The sequence below is a fragment of the Eptatretus burgeri genome, chromosome 4 (genome assembly GCF_056783735.1).
Source record: "Eptatretus burgeri isolate ZD-2024b chromosome 4, Ebu_testis_v1, whole genome shotgun sequence".
Lineage (NCBI taxonomy): Eukaryota > Metazoa > Chordata > Myxini > Myxiniformes > Myxinidae > Eptatretus > Eptatretus burgeri.
In genome coordinates, this window is record NC_140964.1 from 127865341 (window position 1) to 127883605 (window position 18265).

At 45.6% G+C, this 18265-nt stretch overlaps 1 protein-coding gene across 6 annotated transcripts in view; it reads right to left on the reverse strand.

The window, feature by feature from the left end:
• The window catches only part of BCL6B (BCL6B transcription repressor), a 61249-nt gene that overhangs the window by 37154 nt on the left and 5830 nt on the right, over positions 1 to 18265 (reverse strand). For 2 of the 6 annotated variants that reach the window (XM_085880031.1, XM_085880033.1), the window contains exon 1: positions 15811 to 15975. The exons of 3 other annotated variants lie outside the window; for them this stretch is intronic. The gene's annotated coding sequence lies outside the window, so the exon portion shown is untranslated. Of the gene's footprint in view, positions 1 to 15810; positions 15976 to 16032; positions 16052 to 18265 lie in introns of those variants that run through there. One more of the 6 variants, XM_085880036.1, reaches the window with a different exon arrangement.

Consider the following 18265-nt stretch of genomic DNA (forward strand, 5'->3'; position numbering starts at 1 on the left):
TGAGCTCCAGTGTTTGAACATCGGTATGGCAAGACTCTCTGCGGTTCAGAGACCAGATAGTGGTGATATCATGACAGGTGGTTACACCTACTACTGGTCTGGTAATAATGGTCATCATGCCCAAGGAGTTGCTGTCGCTGTGTTCAATAAGCCGACTCCCATGATAATTGAGGTAACACCGGTCAATGAGCGTATGATGAGACGAAGGATTCGTCAATCCTTGGATGTTGTTTCCCTGGTCTCTGTGTATGCTCCGACTGAGGCGAGTGATCTCATCTTGAAGGACGAATTCTTTGTCACGCTCAAGTCCATGGTTAATCAGTGCCCCAGGCAAGATACTCTTGTGAACCAGGAACTGTGAACCAGAATAGCACGAGGTTCCTTGACTTTGCAAGAAGTCATGGACTTCGGGTGGCCGGTTCATGGTTTCAGTACCCTCAGGCTCATCGCTGGACTTGGTATTCCAACGCTGGTGGTGTGGCAAAGGAGAGTGACCATGTGATTGTTGATGGTCACTGGAGGATGATCCAGAACTGCTGGGTCTACCGGAGTGGAGTACTGAGTTCCTCAATAGCGACCACAGGCTTGTTGTTTGCACACTGAAGTTGCAGCTCAAATGCAGGAGAATGGTACCATCCCAACCGAGGCTGGATATTGGCAAGCTCAAGTATGAGATGGTAGCTAACGAGTTTGCGAACAGGCTGAGTGGGGAGTTGGGGGGGTCTGAAGAATAGTGGAGTGCCTTCCAGACTACCATCCTTGATGTTGCCGGTGGATGGCTTGAAACCCAACTGTCAGGCAAAGAAGAACTTTGTCTCCTAAGGGACGCTGGATACCATTGACTGGAGTCACAGGGCCAGGCTTAATGGCAGAGTTGAGCTGCTCAGGGAGTTAAGGTGTAAAACTGAACGTGCACTGAGGGTGAACAAGGAGGCCGTGATAACATCACTGATAACAGTGATGAAGACTAGACTACTGATCCATGGTGTGAATGTTTTGGCACAATCACAAGGACATTCATGGCTACAAATATGCATGAGTAAAACATAGTACATAAACATGCCACAGTAGCGTGGTGAAATTTGGGTTATCTGTAAATTTCACATTTTGGATGCTTGTTGGAACAAGGGTAGGGGAAGAGCAATTCCTTTAACAGTGGTAAAAACTTGTAAAATGTTTTCCGCATGCAACATGTGCATGTTGTAGGCTATTGCGGTTCAGTAGCACTACCCAGGGAACTTGTATGACAATATTATAAATTAAAATGTACTGAAAATCACTAATGAGCAACATTTTGATAGACCCTATTGTTCGCCCCTTTCTGCCATAAAACAAACTCTGCCTTCCGGAATGACAGAAAGGATTATTCGGATGGTATAAATAAAGCATTTCAGACATGTATTTGTGGTTTGCAGTTCATTCTAGCCCCATGTGGAAACAGCAATTGCATCATTAGTGAATGTTTCTGAGTTTGCCTTTTCGCTTTCATTATGCGGAGGGTGGGTACATTCCAGAGATGATAACTACCAATAAGCTGCCAGTCTGCAATGGTTATCACATCAAAATATGATATATATCTTCTTCTTCTTCTTCTTCTTTCGGCTGCTCCCGTTTGGGGACGCCACTGCGGATCATCCGTATGATCCGCATTGTGATTTGGCATATGTTTGACGCCAGATGTCCTTCCTGACGCAACCCTGGTCGCCTCTTACGACACAGGGATATTATATATATATATATATATATATACACCAATTCAAAAATCATAACTAGGATTGGTTTCCTTAGATGGTACCGACAAGTGGAATTTCTGGCCTGGGCCCATGGAATAAGAGTATCGGGCAAGGCCTGCAGGAGGGCATAACCGCGATTGCGTGCGACGAGATACGGGCAGTGGAGCACAAAATGGCGGCAACACGTGGCAGTACGACCGAACCGACAAGGGAGAGTGTGGATTGTGTCGGCCCCGCAATGGAGGCGGGGGAGGTCACAATAATTTGTGAGACGTGTAGGACAAGACACGTGGAGGTGACTACGATGTAAAAATTAATGGTGACAGAGACATGGATAACAAGGGAAGAGACGGAGGTAAGGAATGAGGTAACGGAGTTAACAGAGACACGAAGGGAGACGCAGGAATTAGAAGAAATAACAGAGACGCGGGAAATAGAAAAAGTAGAGGAGAGACGACACAATAAAAACGGGGTGAAAGACGAGCACACACACATGGAGGTAGTGGAGTACAATGAGGAGGAGCTCGGGGAATGTGTCATGACCCGGTGCAAGCAGCCGGATAGCCTCCTCCAGGAACGAGGGGAGGGAATATTCCCCCTTGAAGCGGATCTCGACCAGGTGGGTCCGGTCGAGCTTTGCGAGGTAGAGGGGGGCGAGTGCTGTTGACGGGTGCACACGAATCTTGGGGGGTTTGAAGGCCCCGGGACCCCTTGTAGTAGAGCGATTCCCCAGCGTGATTGTCACAGTATGTGTGTTCACGAGTGTGGTGAAATGTGTGCTGAAACGCGCGCATAGCGTGGGTGAAAGGCGTTGTGCAAGGAAAATGGCGAGCGCGAGTGAAAAGGTGTGTGTAAAGGAAACACCGAGTGTGGAAGGAACAGCGTGTGCGAGGGAAACAGCGTGTGTGGTTTCAAAATGTGTGAGTGAAACGGCGCGAGTAAGTGAACGGCCATGTGTGTGAGGTCGCTGTATGTGAGGGAGATGGCGGGTGGCATGCGGGAACATGCAACCACATGTCCGAATGAGAGTGTCATGGCGCGGTGTGTGAGCGTCGTGGCACGGGGAAGTTTGTGTGCGAGAGTGCGACGAAGACGGTGCCTGATGGTGGACAAAGGCCGAGTAGCGGCCGTAGATGTTTTGGGCACCATGCCGGGTTTGCACGGCAGCGCGCGCGGGGTCCGTGCCGTGCTACGCACGAGGCCGCCACGTGCGTGCCTGCGCAGGTGAAACCCGGTCTGGAAACGCAAGCGGTGGGTTAGCCGATCCCGCGAACGGACAGAAGGTAGGCTGGATATGATTTGGACCGGATGGGTTCTCCACGCGAGCGTATTTGTGAAGCTCCGACGAGTAGAGCACATGTGTTCGCATGGGGAACCCCTCGAAACGCGAGGCTTGCTTTGAATGCGCAGGGTGACGTCGTAGCTGCATGGTCGGAATCCGGCAGGAGGGGAAACCCCTGCCGGGTGGAGCCGTCCAAGGAAGGACGAGGTGCGCGAAGCGCGAGCAGCTGCCATGACGTCACAGAGAGTAAAGCGCAGGTTGCAAGTTGCCGCGCTGATGCACGCATAAAAAAAAAAACGAACCTCGCTTCGGGTGAACAGGATTCCCGGGCAAGGGGTGGAAGACCCCCTTGTTCCGGGCACAGGAATGGAACTAGTCAGGGGAAAGGGTTAGCTAAGTGAGACCGGCTTCATGGGAGCAGGAATAAGTCCTCATGGGGCCCGTGGAATGGATTAGTTAGAGGGATTGCAGTTTAGATTTAGGATGGGAAATTGATTTTTGGATTTGGAGACACGGACCGACTTTGAGTGTGTAGTGGGGACGTTGCTTAGCTTCGTAGATTAAATGGAACATGCTATATTGTAAGGGACGACGAGGGAGCACGAGATAGTTATGGGATTTAGTGAGAAGAATGTTAGAATTCAGTGTTCAGCGATGTGTGAGAAATGAAGTGAAAAATGTACTTGGTGAGTGAGTGAGGGCCAGCGAGCCTGTGTGTATGGAGCGAATGTGGAATGCATGGTGCGATGAGTGATTGGGGGGAGGAGTGACTCCCACCCAAGAGACCCCGGGGTCAGTGTAAAGTGAGTTAGGGGGTTAGTCAAATTGACAAAATGGAGGTCATTTTGTTGTTAGTGGGAACGTAGGCTCGAAACCCGTTTGGAGGGGTGAAGGAGCCCTGTTGACGGGCTGGGAGCATGGCTGCGAATGGTGAGTATCGCTTAATGGGTACCCCGGGCACTGGGCTAGTCAGCCGTGGTAGGCCAAGGGTCCATGGGGGGGGGGGGCGGGATAGTGTAGTGGGCACGGGTGGGCCCGCATGATGCGGGGCCCGGGGCGCCATTGGCCACGTGGGCAATGCATTGGGCACGGGCACCCAGGGAAGGGGCCCAGGGCGCCAGGCTGCCACGCGAGCATTTCAGGGGTCGCCAGGGAGGGCACTCTCCAGTGTTTAGGGAGCTGGTAGGCTCGGAGGCAGTTGCAGGGCCCGGGGGTGCCATAGTTTGAGAGTTGGCAGAGCGAAGTTCCTGCCAAGGGAGCCACGCGTCCCAGCCACAAAACCGTGCAAGGGCACAAGGGAAAATTCAAGGGTGAGGCCCGAAATTGTGAGGACACCAACACAGGCGACGGGAATCTTGGTTGGTAGAACCAGTAGATTAAGCGAGAGGCGCTTTTGGAAAGCCCCGGGGTAGTTAATAGTTAAATGGTTAGGGTAGATAGGAAATGTACCCCTCCGCACCATCCATCCCTTCGCTCGTTGTGGGCCGCTGGACTCACCTTGGGTTGAGATCGCTGAAATATGAGGAGGCCATTCTGAGGCTTAGATTGGGTCTCGACGCAGGACAGTAGCTCTCCCTTATTCCCCTCCAGGAAGGGAACGTAGGGGTTGGGAGGAGGGTAGGTGACAGGATAGGTTAGCCGGACAGAGAAGATAAAGGGGGTTAGGGAGACGATTTATAGAGGGGGAAATAAAAATAAAATAAAACAAAAAAATAAGTTGGGGCTAAATTGGATTTTTGCAAACTAAGGGGGTGGGTATGGACAGAGACAGGCAAAGGCGAGAGGTTGGGAGGGAGACAGTAGGGTAGGTCCGAGCCCACCTTCCGAGTGGCCAGCACCACCGCACTCCATCCACACACTTGCAGGACAAGAAAAGAGGCCAGTCAGTTCATCTGCCGGCTGTTTTGCTACAAGGCCTGTGCCGGTCAGTTCATCTGCTGGCTGTTTTTGCTGCAAGGCCTGTGCCGGTCAGTTCATCTGCTGGCTGTTTTTGCAACAAGGCCTGTGCCGGTCAGTTCATCTGCCGGCTGTTTTGCTACAAGGCCTCTGCCGGTCAGTTCATCTGCCGGCTGTTTTTGCTGCAAGGCCTGTGCCGGTCAGTTCATCTGCCAGCTGTTTTGCTACAAGGCCTGTGCCGGTCAGTTAATTCTGCCGGCTGTTTTTGCTACTAGGCCTGTGCCGGTCAGTTCATCTGCCAGCTGTTTTGCTACAAGGCCTGTGCCGGTCAGCTTCACCACCGGCCCGTTTTGCTACAAAGGCGTTGTTTTGCCTTTACCCCATACCTGCTAGCCCTTTTTGTTGCATTTTCCCCATTTCTGTCCATTACCATGTGCACCAGGATCATCGCGCGTGCTGCAGGGACTGCCTTGTAGGCAGCCGCATCACGGGACTGCATTGGCGGCCCGTGCACCGTGTTGTCCATCCATCCATCTGCACCACGGGACTGCATTGAGCAGCCCGTGCACCGTTTTGTTTGCTTGCGTCAGTGCCCATTCAGTGTTCTGCAGGGACTGCCTTGCAGGCAGCCGCACACGGAGAATGCATTGGTGCAGCCCGTGCACCGTTTTGTATTCACTGCGCTCATTTCACGGGGGAGGCCTAGGACTGCATTGGTGCAGCCAGCCACATTCCCTGTCACCTGCATTTGTTTCATGAGCCAGAGACTGCATTTGGGTAGCCTGGCTCCGTTTCACAAAATGGCCTGTGGGATGACATTGCTATGTGCTTTTTTCCCTGCAGAGTCCATCGGTCCTGAGCCATGGTTTAGTGTAAAATTTGCAAGTTAAATTAAAATTGTACATGAGTTGCGCCCCCGTGCATGTTTGTCGTAGCGCCGGCAATTTATTTAAGTCGTCTGTATGAGTGGGTTTGTTTAGTTAGTTACTCAGCCCGTATGTTATTTATTTTTGGGACACGAATACACTAAATGTCGCACTCAGGGATCCAAAGATAAAATGTACTAGGGGAAACTTACACATTATGGCACACGAAAATTCGACGACTTGGGACGAGTCTATAAAAAGGGGAGGGGGTAGTGTTACGGTTGTGGAAATTCACAGGACACCATAAAGGATATCCCCAAGGTCAGTTATATCGCTAAGTGTGTGTTCAGATAGATTTCCCCACCGATGTTTAAAGGGCTGTGATCTTTGAGTTAGCCATTATTCTTTTGCTATCGTTATTTTGGATCAACCGCTTCACACCAACCACCACCACCACCAACATCACTCTCAACAACCCCTTCAGACCAACAGCCTTTCCACAACCACACCCGCACCTCAACAAACCACGCCATCCTCAACACTATACCCACAACTGCCAACATCGCCTCACCACTTTCTCCACCCCGCCAATCACCTAACCACTATCTCAACTACAACGCCAACCACCGGCCACGCCACCACAACAAACAACCACACCACAAACCTCGCCGCAACGAATAACATCTACGCTATGGAGAACAAGAAGAAGCTCCAATAACACACTTCTAGGAATTTCCCCTCGGAACTGGTAAACAGAAGTGACGGTTACTAAACGTATGAAAACCCGACTCCTCTCCGGGAATTTTCCTCCCCCGCGCACCACGAAGGGAGGGGCGATGCGCCGTCGAGATAAAAGGGCGAGTTGAGAGGCCGTGGGGCGCGCTGGTCTTGGTGGGAGTGGGAGCTGCGTGGAGAGAACGGAGAACGGAGCGCCGCGTTGGCGTTCAGTCGGTAGAGAGTCAGTCGGTGGAGAGTCAGTCAGTGAGGGCTGAAGAGGGTCCATCGAGGGTCGCCCAAGCCAGTCATCACAAGGGTGCAGGTAACTTGCAACGGTCTCGTGGAACTCCTTCGGTCCGCCAAGTTCCACGTCATAAAGGCCTACGGGTCCAGCCTGACCCCCTTGTCTATGAGGGTGGTCTTTTCTTTGTTTATTTGTGTGGAAGTTGTGCCGCCGACTCCAATAAGTAGAACCGTAAAAGTGCTTGTGAATAATAATAATAATAATAGATGGTTGTAGTGTTTTGCCTTGTTCGCGTCTTTTCCCTTCCGGCCAATTTCATTGCATTACTGAACGTGTTGTTTTATAAATAAATGTCCTTGTGTGAATGTTAACCCGTTCGTCGGGTCCTCTTTCCCCATTGAACCGCCGTATTGCTCTCGGAATAATAGCGGGCTTTTTTATAGCCGATAAAAGAATTGGGTCCAACGAGGCCTGGCGATAATACACCGATCGGTTATCCCAGAACGGAATGAACCGCTAAAGCGGTTAGTGTCCAAGCAGGCCTTTGTTGAGGTACGGTCTCTCGGTAGTCTGCCCGCACGAATACTTAGGTATATCGATAATTTGGCGATTGACCCTGTCACGCGCGGGTAGAGTGTTGACTAGGCCGTGGTGTGCGTGTGGAGCACACCTGTGACTGGTTTTCGGCGTTGTTCCGGAAAGTCGTGACTGAATTGGCCGTTCGGTGGGCGAGACGGCCGCCATTGGCTAAAGTGGCTGTCCGCACGCTGGGCGGGCGGCAAATTCGTAACAATATATTGGTTGTTCTGGTCTGTCTGTCTGTCAATCGCCAACAGGTCACAATTTTAAACCGATCTTCATGAAATGGAATAGTTGCTCATGAGCAAGATGCCTATTGATTTTCAGGCCAAAAGGTGAACATAGGCCAAAGGTCAACAACTGTCAGATTTCTAAAATCATCAATTTTCATCCCATTGACTTGAAATTTGAAGACTATTTACATTTCATGTCACTGAATTCAACCACCAACTATTTTTGTGGTCAAATTTGTTTTTGGGATTTTGCAAGTATAATACTCTGCACGACGTCTTTCTTGTTCATTTATTCATTTGAGCCCATCTACCTGTCATCTCAGGATTCTGCATTCATCTTGTCCTATATCATTCAATAAACTCTTATTTGTTAAGGTCAAGTATCACCTGATTACTAGTAGTAGTAGTAGTAGTAGTAGTAGTAGTAGTAGTAGTAGTAGTAGTAGTAGTAGTAGTAGTAGTATTAGTAGGGTACCTGCCATATGGGTGGATCTTGCTCCAAGCATGCAACATGTTCTTCCTGACATATACCTTTATTTGAGCAGTGTGTAGGCAAATGACAGCTACCCCAATCACTCCCAAAAATAAAATAAATAACCCGGGTTATGTGTAGGAAGCAAAAACATGCCGACTGCTTTCAATTCATAACACCTCACTGCACTGGAAAATGTGGGGACAGGGAATACAGCACTGTAAAAAGTGGGGACTTGTAATACCCTCTCCCTCCTGGAGCGATGCTACACGATGCACATTTACATCGAGAATTTGCTCCCCCCACCCCTCCTCAAGACCACCGGCAAAGATAAAAAGAAAAACACACCTACACACTATTAGGGAGTCATGATAATCCTGCGTAGCAAGTCTGGATGTAATCGGACCAGAACTGGAGGAGTAGCGTGACAAACAAACAAACACACACCGGTCCGTGAATGATAGTAAGATGATTCTCACAAGTGCAAACCGTTTTGGCCCTGTCTGGTTAATCCCTGGTGGAAATGGAATTTGTTGAACATTTGCTTTAAGAGACAGGCGGGATTTGGATCGAACGCGATGCCCTTCAATTTGGCCATTCGCGAAGCATATCTCTTTGGCATGGCGGGGCTGTGTTAGTAGACCATCGGCATGACAATACTACTGTATCTGTAATTTCAGAAGTGTCTCGTTTGTTACTTACGAAATCTGAAGATTTCGTAAGTATATTGATGACTTCCGTCATCTGTTTGTGTGTTTGTATGTGTGTGTGTGTTTGTTTGTGTGTGTTTGTTTGTAGGCACGATAACTCGAGAACGGAAGAAGCTTCCAATGTCAAATTACACCACGTGATTCAAGAGGGTGATGGCTCGCGCTGATTAGATTTTGGTCAAAATCAGTCAAAGGTCAAGGTCACAGTGAGGTCAAACATCCAAAACATGATAACTCGAGAAAAGTTACCACAGGTATTGTTGACGGAGCGTGAGTTTGGAAGATCGAGGTAAGTTTGGCGGAATTTGTGTGTCAATTCGTCGAGTTACGGCTGTTTAAAAAATTTCAGTGTTATAAAATAATATTAAATAATTCCGTAAATTCACGTGGAGAAATGGAGTATTTTTGCTTCGGTCGACGTTACGAGTTCGTTTTAACTTCGATTTTAATTTTGTCTTCGGTTTTTGCGATTGCTTAGGACGTTTAACACTCGGTTGTCGAAATTCTGGTAAAAATCGGATGTTTTGGAGACATTTTAAGATTGTATAAAAATATTTCACCCGCCGCGTCACAGCTCGTCACGTGGCGAGGTTTTGCGTGTGCGCGCCGACGTCATCGCGCTCGCCCCGGCGTCCTTCCGAGTTGGGGGGGAGGGGTAGTGGAGTGTGACCTTTACGTTACGTTAATCCGCGGTAACTCGAGAACGGAAGAAGCTACCAATGTCAAATTACACGATGTGATTCAAGGGGCGTGATGGCTAGCGCTGATTAGATTTTGGTCAAAATCGGTCAAAGGTCAAGGTCACAGTGAGGTCAAACATTCGATTTTTGATGGTTTGGCACAGAATCATCGTAGAAACTTCTGGTTTGCGTCGCTACCTTCTCTAGAGATAGCTTTTATTAGACAAGGTCAGAGGTCAAGTTGACGATTTCGTAAGTACCATTCTATGACTGCTTGTTTGTTTGTTTGTTGCGTTTAGTTCTATGCACTCACGAACTACTGTATGGAATGGGTTGAAAACTGGTCGTTGTACTCTGGGTGTGCACAGGGAGTTTTAGGCGGGGAAAATGACTTCACACTCCGGGAATACAAACCTGTTTGAATGTTAACATAAGAAAACACAACAAAGCCAGTGTGCTGACCATGATGATCATCTTGAAGACAGACTTGTCCAAAAAAAAAGTTGAATTGCTTCTCCAAGAAGTGGTTAGAGCGAGCCATCGACATCCTCAAAGTGGGGGAAAGAACCCATCCTGAAGGGGGGGGGAGTTCTTTGCGAATGAAAGGTAATTCATGATGCTTATTCAGAACAACAGACTTCTGGCATTCGAGTGATTTATGTGGTGCTGTATCAAGTCTATTTTATTACAAGGTAGCAACGCGATGGGAGACTCCCTATGGCGGGATGGCATGGATACTCCAATAGATTGAATACAACACAAATCCTCAACATTTTCACCAAGATACAAACTTATAAACCTATGAAGTACCTTCCAGTCATCTGTGGAGGATTTCACATCCATGGCTGTGTACGTATGCTTATGGCAATGAAGGGACAAGAGGGGAAGACGGGACCGTGACTCTCAATCAGCCTGGTGTGGACGGGGCAACGGTGACACAATTACCCGAAGGCCAATCACACCGAAATGAGTGTGGTTAACGGTGGAATATTAGGTACAGTCCGACAACTATTGTTACCATATAAATACAATAATTATCGACAGAGTGCAGGAACTTTCTGACTACAATGCAAATACATTTTTTTTTTTAAGTACAGAAGAGCCTTTTCTTTGAATAATGGTTGTTCCCTGTCCATCTCTGCATCCATTTGCATTGATTGTGTATGTTGATTGTTTCCATGTATTAATTTGACCAGTGAAATATTAAACACACACACAACAACAACAAACCTATCTGCAGATTATTCTAAGATTGTGGACCCCACATACCAATGACCATCTATCCATCCAATGGGACCATACTCTGTGCAGAGCGTTGGTGCTGCCAAAGCAGTCTCCTTGGCTTTTGGGTACAATCATGTTCGGGTCGTCACTCCGACACAGGATACCAGCAAGCTGGCACTCATTTTGCCGACCTCAGAAGAATGACAGGTAGAGTCAACCCCACCTGGATACCAGTAAGCAGGCACTTATTTTGCCAACCTCAGAAGAATGACAGGTAGAGTCAACCCCACCTGGATACCAGCAAGCAGGCACTCATTTTGCCGACCTCGGAAGGATGACAAGCAGAGTCAACCCCACCTGGTATTAATTCAACAGCCGAGTGGGATTTGAACTCGGGATCGTCGGATCCCAAGCACACCACCCTAACCATTAAGCCAACACCAAGCATGTACCAATGACAACTAGCCTATTACCTCTACCTTTTGGTTTGCTTCCTCTTTTCATTTCATTTCCTCATTTGCCATCACGACTGTACATGTTTCATGCAAGATGTACATGGCCCCTGAGAAATATCAACTTCTATTGTTATCTGCAAGAACAGGTTTAGCCATGACTACGCCGTTACACCCCTCATTCCTTTCTTCATAAACTTTTCATATTTTTATTTTCTAGGAATTCCTTCATCGTCTCGCAGTTGACAAATCTTTCATCGACTTTGGCGTTGGTAACTGCTGTGAAATTTCCACATCAATTGATGTAATTTTCTTATGAGATTAACTTTGTCAATGACGACAGTTCACACTGGGACAACAACTTGCAGGCAAAGTGAATGGCAGAGGTTCCAAATTATAATACATTTTTAAAACATTAACCTCCTATTCATTGCTTTTATAATTCCAAGGCTTTGATTCTTCCCATCAAAACTTTGCAAAAATGAAAGTGGTTCTTTTTTTTAAAAAAACAACAACAAATACACAACATAAAAGGCACGCGCGCACACACCCGGCATGTTTGCAGACTGCAAGCAGGCACTCGGGTGAATCCTGCATGCAGGCTTAATTATTAATATTTATAAGCTTTATACATATAATGAAGTGGATTGCACTTGGATTTTGGAAGTAGCTAAATACATCAAGTAAACAAGAAAAAGAGCAATCAGAGATTGCAGACCCTCACCAGGACTTGTTTTGTGTGGTGTTGGTGTACTGGTGTGTTACGTAATTGAGAGCTATAACTAGAACTGCCACTTCATAACTGCTGGCAGTGATGACTAGGTACCAAGACGTTCAACTTTGATGCAACCCCCGTGTTTGATCGGACACCTGACCCTGACCCATGATGTTATTTTATTATTATTATTATTCATTATTCAATCAAATTTAGAATGGGATTTAAATAAATTCAATTCAAATCAAGTGGAATACCAAATAGGTACAAATCCTGGATTGGTGTAATCAGGAGGAGAGAAGAGATTGGGACCATACTCTGTGCAGAGCGTTGGTGCTGTTTAAGCAGTCTCCTTGGCTATTGGGCACAATGCTGGACGGGTCGCCACTCCGACACAGTACACCAACAAGCTGGCACTCATTTTGCCGACCTCGGAAGGACGACAGGCCGAGTTAACCCCACCTGGTATTAATTCAACAGCTGAGCGGGATTTGAACTCAGGACCCGAGGATCCAAAGCTCACCACCCGAACCATTAAGCCAACACCAGGCATGGTGTAATCAGAAGGAACCCAAACAAGCAAAAGGCAAAGATGAAGTCATCAGGAGGAACCTGGATAGGATTCAAATTTCAGCTGTTACTCCTCCACCCTCAAATCCATCCAGGCACAGCCAAGTGAACCTTATTCAAATAAATAAATAAAATTATTACTGGATCATAATTGTGAAGTTTCTTCTTCTTCTTCCTCTTTCGGCTTGCTCCCGTTAGGGGTCGCCACAGCGGACCAACTGTCTCCATTTCGCTCTATAAATAATTGTGGTCCAAATAACCATAATTGTGAAGTTTCATGTCGCTTAATTAAGCGGTTTCAGAGAAAACATTATTTAATATTTTTCTTCAATCCAATATGGCTGCCAAACCATGTGACATATCAATTATTCCTTCACAAACTTGCACACCCATGGCTTGGGCAACATTTTTTGTGAAGTTTCCCCTCGATCTGTCCAGCCGTTCTGGAGAAGAAGATTTTTTATAAAATAGGTTTTAGGGTAAATCCAACATGGCTGCCAAACCATGTGACCTATGACATCATATGTGTGAACCATTTGTTCCTCATGGATAGGCAGTCATGCGTGTAAAGCTTCACCTCGATCTGTTCAGGCACTTCAGGGAAGAAGATTTTTGAAGGTTTAAAAAAAGAAACAACAACAATATGGCTGCTGCATCACGTGATTGATGATGTCATCAGTTTTTCTTTCTGTGGACCATTTTATCCATATATGACCCTCAAAATTTTTTATACTGTTCAGATATAGCATTCTACGTATACATGTATGACATCATAATGAAGGCACCTATGACGTCATAAAAAAAAACATAATCACACTTATTCTCCATGAGGAGTACTTGCCGTATGCAAAGTTTCAATTTTTGCCTTGGTGCGGTTTCAGAGATACAGAGGTCCAAAGTTTAACCGTTTTTCCAACATGGCCGCCACACCCACGTGACCTCTGACACCATAATTATGATTAGACCATTCTACATGAGTAATCGCACATCTGGTGAAAATTGTCTCAATTCAACAAGCAGTTGCAGAAAAAGAAAAACCACAAAACTTTTGTGCGGACGGACGGACGGACACACCCACACACACACACAATACCCTTTCCTCCGGCGAGGGTAATGAAGAATGAATGATCAGAATGAGCTGGACTATTTAACAGATTGCAGGTCCTGTTATTTTAAATGTAAAAACACAAAAAAGATTTTTAAAAATAATATATATATAACTACTGTTTACATTGTTATGGGTTGCTCGGAGGAACACAGAGAGGAGGAATTTATGATTCAAAGACGATGACTGAGGTGGAGCATCTGGAACGTTTAAACCGAAGTTAAAAAAAAAAAAAAAACAGAAAAAAAAGTGATTCTCATGTTCTTCAACGTGTTCCCACATTGCACGTTTAACAACAGATCCAATTCGAGTTATCGTGTGAAGTTAACATCTTTCCCTTTTGATACGTTGATCGAATAATGGCTAGCAAAGATTTAACATTATTGGCTGAAAGAGAGACAGCTATTTATTCTATGTCTCATCTGCATTAAATATCCTCACGACATAATAAACACAGTGCAGTACAGAACAAGTCATTTTGCACATTTTTCATAGAAAGGTAATACCTGCTCCGTCATGAAGTTAGAGCGGGTGGGGGGGGGTTGTTCCAGAATCGGCATAGTTTCCCCAACCCCAATCTCCCCTCTCTTCAGCAGGGGTTAGTAAACCATTTGCACAGGCAAAAATCGCAAGTCGTCTCCCCACCATCACGGGAGGATGGGAGGAGGCTGGGTGGGGGACGAGGGGATTACTTTGTTCCCATGACCTGACTCTGGGTACCCTGAGCACGTATGAAAAACTTGGTGGAGACTGGCTCTACCATTTTCAATTCTATAATTATCAGACGTGCACACAGATAACTGCCCCCCCCGCCCCCCAACACCCCACAGTAGGATGATGACGAAGGCGTGCCTTACTCGGTATACAAAACACTGTTGTAAAGAATAAAATCGGCTTCCAAAAAAAAATCTCTCCGATTCTCTTCACTCGACTGTTCCAAAAGGGCAGGTCCAAGCAAGCCTTGCACATCTGCGTGTCTCAGTCCCTGTTGCTCAGCGTCATCAATGAGCAGTGCAATTCACCACGAGGGCAACGCAAAAAAAAAATACAGGCAATAACAAAAGGATCGTTCCTTTTCGTGTTTTGGATCATTAATTTTGGCGATCTCGTCTGCATTTCGAAGATTTTCTCAAGTATGGCCTTGTGTTTGCGTGCGACTTGCAAGGACAAAACAATATTTTTGTTTCCGGGTCGTCCGGCCACATGGATCATGAATTCGGGGTAAATATACATTGAGCAAAAACACGTTCTGAATGCTTGTTATAACCAGTTTCGACTGTATACTGGAAGCATGCAATACTTAAACCCACAGACCCTTTTCTAGTCGTACCACTGTAAAACCGAGAGACACTCGGAGGATCACGCCACTGCGAGATCATGTGACGTGCCATTGTCTTTGGTCATGTGACCCTCAGTGAGCTGGAGCGATTCTCGAACAGCCGACTTTTGATCACGTATATTTATCCCCATGCTTTTTGATAAAATTAAAAAAAAAATTAAAATGGGAGGATATCGCAATCGGCTCTGTCCATCCGTCACGCTATCTCCTGGTTGGGCAGAAACTCACTAAACTTGGTAGTTACGATCACCACATGGGAAGAATGTGCAAGAGGAGTGTCATTTTGGCCCCGTACGCAAAAGTGGGGTCAAAAAACCGAAAAATGCAATTAAGGGCACATTTATAAACATTTTTAATGAAACTTTATATAGAAGCATTAAATATGTAACGATCTTTTGGATTTGACCGCCGGTTGATGCCCCACGGGGTGGAGATTTAGGATCACAGGGGTCAAAACAGAATTCACCAAAAATTTGATATCAGGTCATTCCTGGTGGAACGTTTTGCCATCTTTCAACTTTGCTTTCGGTGAGAAGTGTGGGGACTTGTGACGGCGTGCCATCGACTTCACTCTAGTCTCGGTTACGGACAGTTTTGTGATTTTTTTGTTCGTTTTCCTGGCATCGTGCCTTCGAGTTAACATCGGTTTGCAATATTTCAGCTTTCCAGTTAGTGTTGCATGTAATCTCAAAATAGCAAGAACGAGTGCAATCCTCACGCCTATAAATTGAATCTCATAAGTGATTATAATTTAGTTACACGTTTGCATTACAATCAGCAAAATCACAAACACATAAACGTTTACACATACCACAAGCTTCCTGTGATCTCACCTAAAAACTGTGAGCACGCGCTCTTGTCTGTCAAATTCTTAAGCGTCTTTTTTTTTTTTCAGGATTTAACTTCCGTGCACATGACTGATTAACATTTGAGAGTTTGAGAGTATAGGAAAATAAAAGGAGAGCATCCTTGCTGGATGCAAGTAAAACATACCGCTGGTAACGATCCTATTAGTAAGTATCAACAGCAGTAGCAGCAGCAGCAGCAGCAGAATGTGTGACCATCACTCGATAAGAGACACCGAAGACAGACTAGATACATACAGAGAGATCTCCATAGAGCATCACAATGGAACACCACCCAAAAGGCAAGAGAGAACAAGACACAATGAATGTGGCAGGATGGCTGAGGACACATATATCACACATTACATACCACGACACCAGAGGCTCCACCTTTCACCCCACCTTTGGCAGAAGAGCGGAAAGTAATGCAGTTTTTTAAAAAGCAAATTATTAAAAATAAAATAATTTTTTAAAAAGTACAATTAAGCTTGGTCTTGCAAAATAAACAAGCAAGAGAGAAAAACACTTAAAAAAAAAAAAAACTGCACAAGGAAAACTAATATTTCCAACAATAAAGAGGGGGAAAAAAAACCCGGAGGAAAGTAAAACTTTTTATAAGTTTAATATCGACACACCACGGGAGCGAATGCAATCTTCAATGCAAGAAACTCATTACTTACAATTTATATTTTCTTAATTTGCAATTACAGGATATATCATACACGGTGATTTCAATGATGAGATGCCATTCATCACTCAGCATATCCACAATATCCTGAGTCATGAGATTTTATTCAAAATGCCAGTTCAGAGTGGGGATGGCACAAAGAGAGACATTTTTCCCAGACGCCTTGAAAATTCCGTATTGACCTCGACATGACAATCAAAACGAGAGTGACACTTAGTGGAGCGCATACCTCTGCCAGGATGAACAGTTTACATTTTCTATTCCACTGATTGGCCAGATCCGAATCCAGACCTGAACCAAAATCGAATCTGCTTGTTCTCGTCATCAAACCAACTCATCCACCTAGTTTGATCATAACTCGTAGTCGTCCACAACTTTTTGAGATATCGTGCAATCTCTCAATGGTGAAGAACCACTTGCAAAATTAAAAAAGATTCTCCAGATCTTCACCAAGATCGAATCGTCCTTGTCAAACACCTCACCTGTCCACCAAGTTTGGTCCGAATCCGTCCATAACTTTGAGATATCATGCAATATCTTTTTTTCGCTCCATCTCTCAATGGTGAAGAATCACTTGTAAAATTATAGTACCCAGATCCGGAATCAGATCTTCAACAAAATCATGTCCTTGGTCGGTCACCTACGTCCACAAAAATTTTCAGAACGATTGCTTGGAAACTGTGGCCAAACATCGTGTGACAAAGACAGACAGACAGAGACAGACAAACGCTATACAGATCAATGTACTTGGCAAAAAAATTGTCACCAAGTAACAAACAAATAAGAAAGACCATGCAGAGCACAAGACGAGCGAAATCCCTAAAAAAAATTTGAACCTAAAAAGAATTGGTCGAATTCAGTGACCTGAAATGCAAATACTCTTCAAATTTCAAGTGAATTGGATGAAAACTTATGATTTTAGAAATCTGACAAAGTTGACCTTTTCACCCCAAAATCAACAGGCTGCTTGCTTATGACCAACTCCACCATTTCACGGAGATCGGTTTAAAATTGTGACCTGTAGGCGATTGACAGACAGACAGACAGACAGACAGACAGACAGACAGACAGACAGGCAGACAAACAAAGACAGAATCACAGACCAGACCAACCAATGCACTTGCGAATCTTCGATTTCATCTTCTTCGAAGAAGTTAATCAGTCGTGTGCAGAGTAAGTTAAAAGCTGAAAAATCTTCGATTTCGCAAGTTACAAACGGATAGACAGAAAGGAGTGAAGATATATAACCTCCGTTGGTTAAAAAAAAAAAAAAAAAAAAAAATGGAGCAGATGTGGGATACTGAGAAGTAAACTAAGTTATCGAACTTCAGTTCTGAGAAAAAGGGATCCAAAGTTGACATTCCCAATCCGTTTCAACCATCAGCGGATCACTTACAAACACTTTGTTAAAAGCTTGTATTAACACCATCCTTGAAGGATTACTTCAACACACTCAAGTCAATTTGGCTCCCCATGTGTGATTGTATGGTTTACTTCTCAGGGGGTGGGGGGGGGGTTACAATTTTCCTTCGAGGAAAAGAGACTTCTATGATATCCATCCATCCATCCATCCATCCATCCATCCATCGGGACCATACTCTGTGCAGAGCGTTATGTGCTGCCGAAGTAAGTCTCCTTGGCTATTGGGCACAATCCTGGATGGGTCGCCACTCCAACGCAGTCTATGATATGGGCCTGAGCAAAATGATTATAGCCAAGAATATCACCATGGAGATGCCAGACAAATGTAGCAATTAGACCTAACAACAACCAAAGTACAATACCAGGAAGAATGTCTGAGGAAATGCAAAATTACTCGACTACATATAAAGAGGAGCAGGAGCGAGTGGGTTCAGGAAATGTTTTCGAGAGTTGGAAGAATATGAGGGTGAATGTGTCGAGGTGGGCACATAAC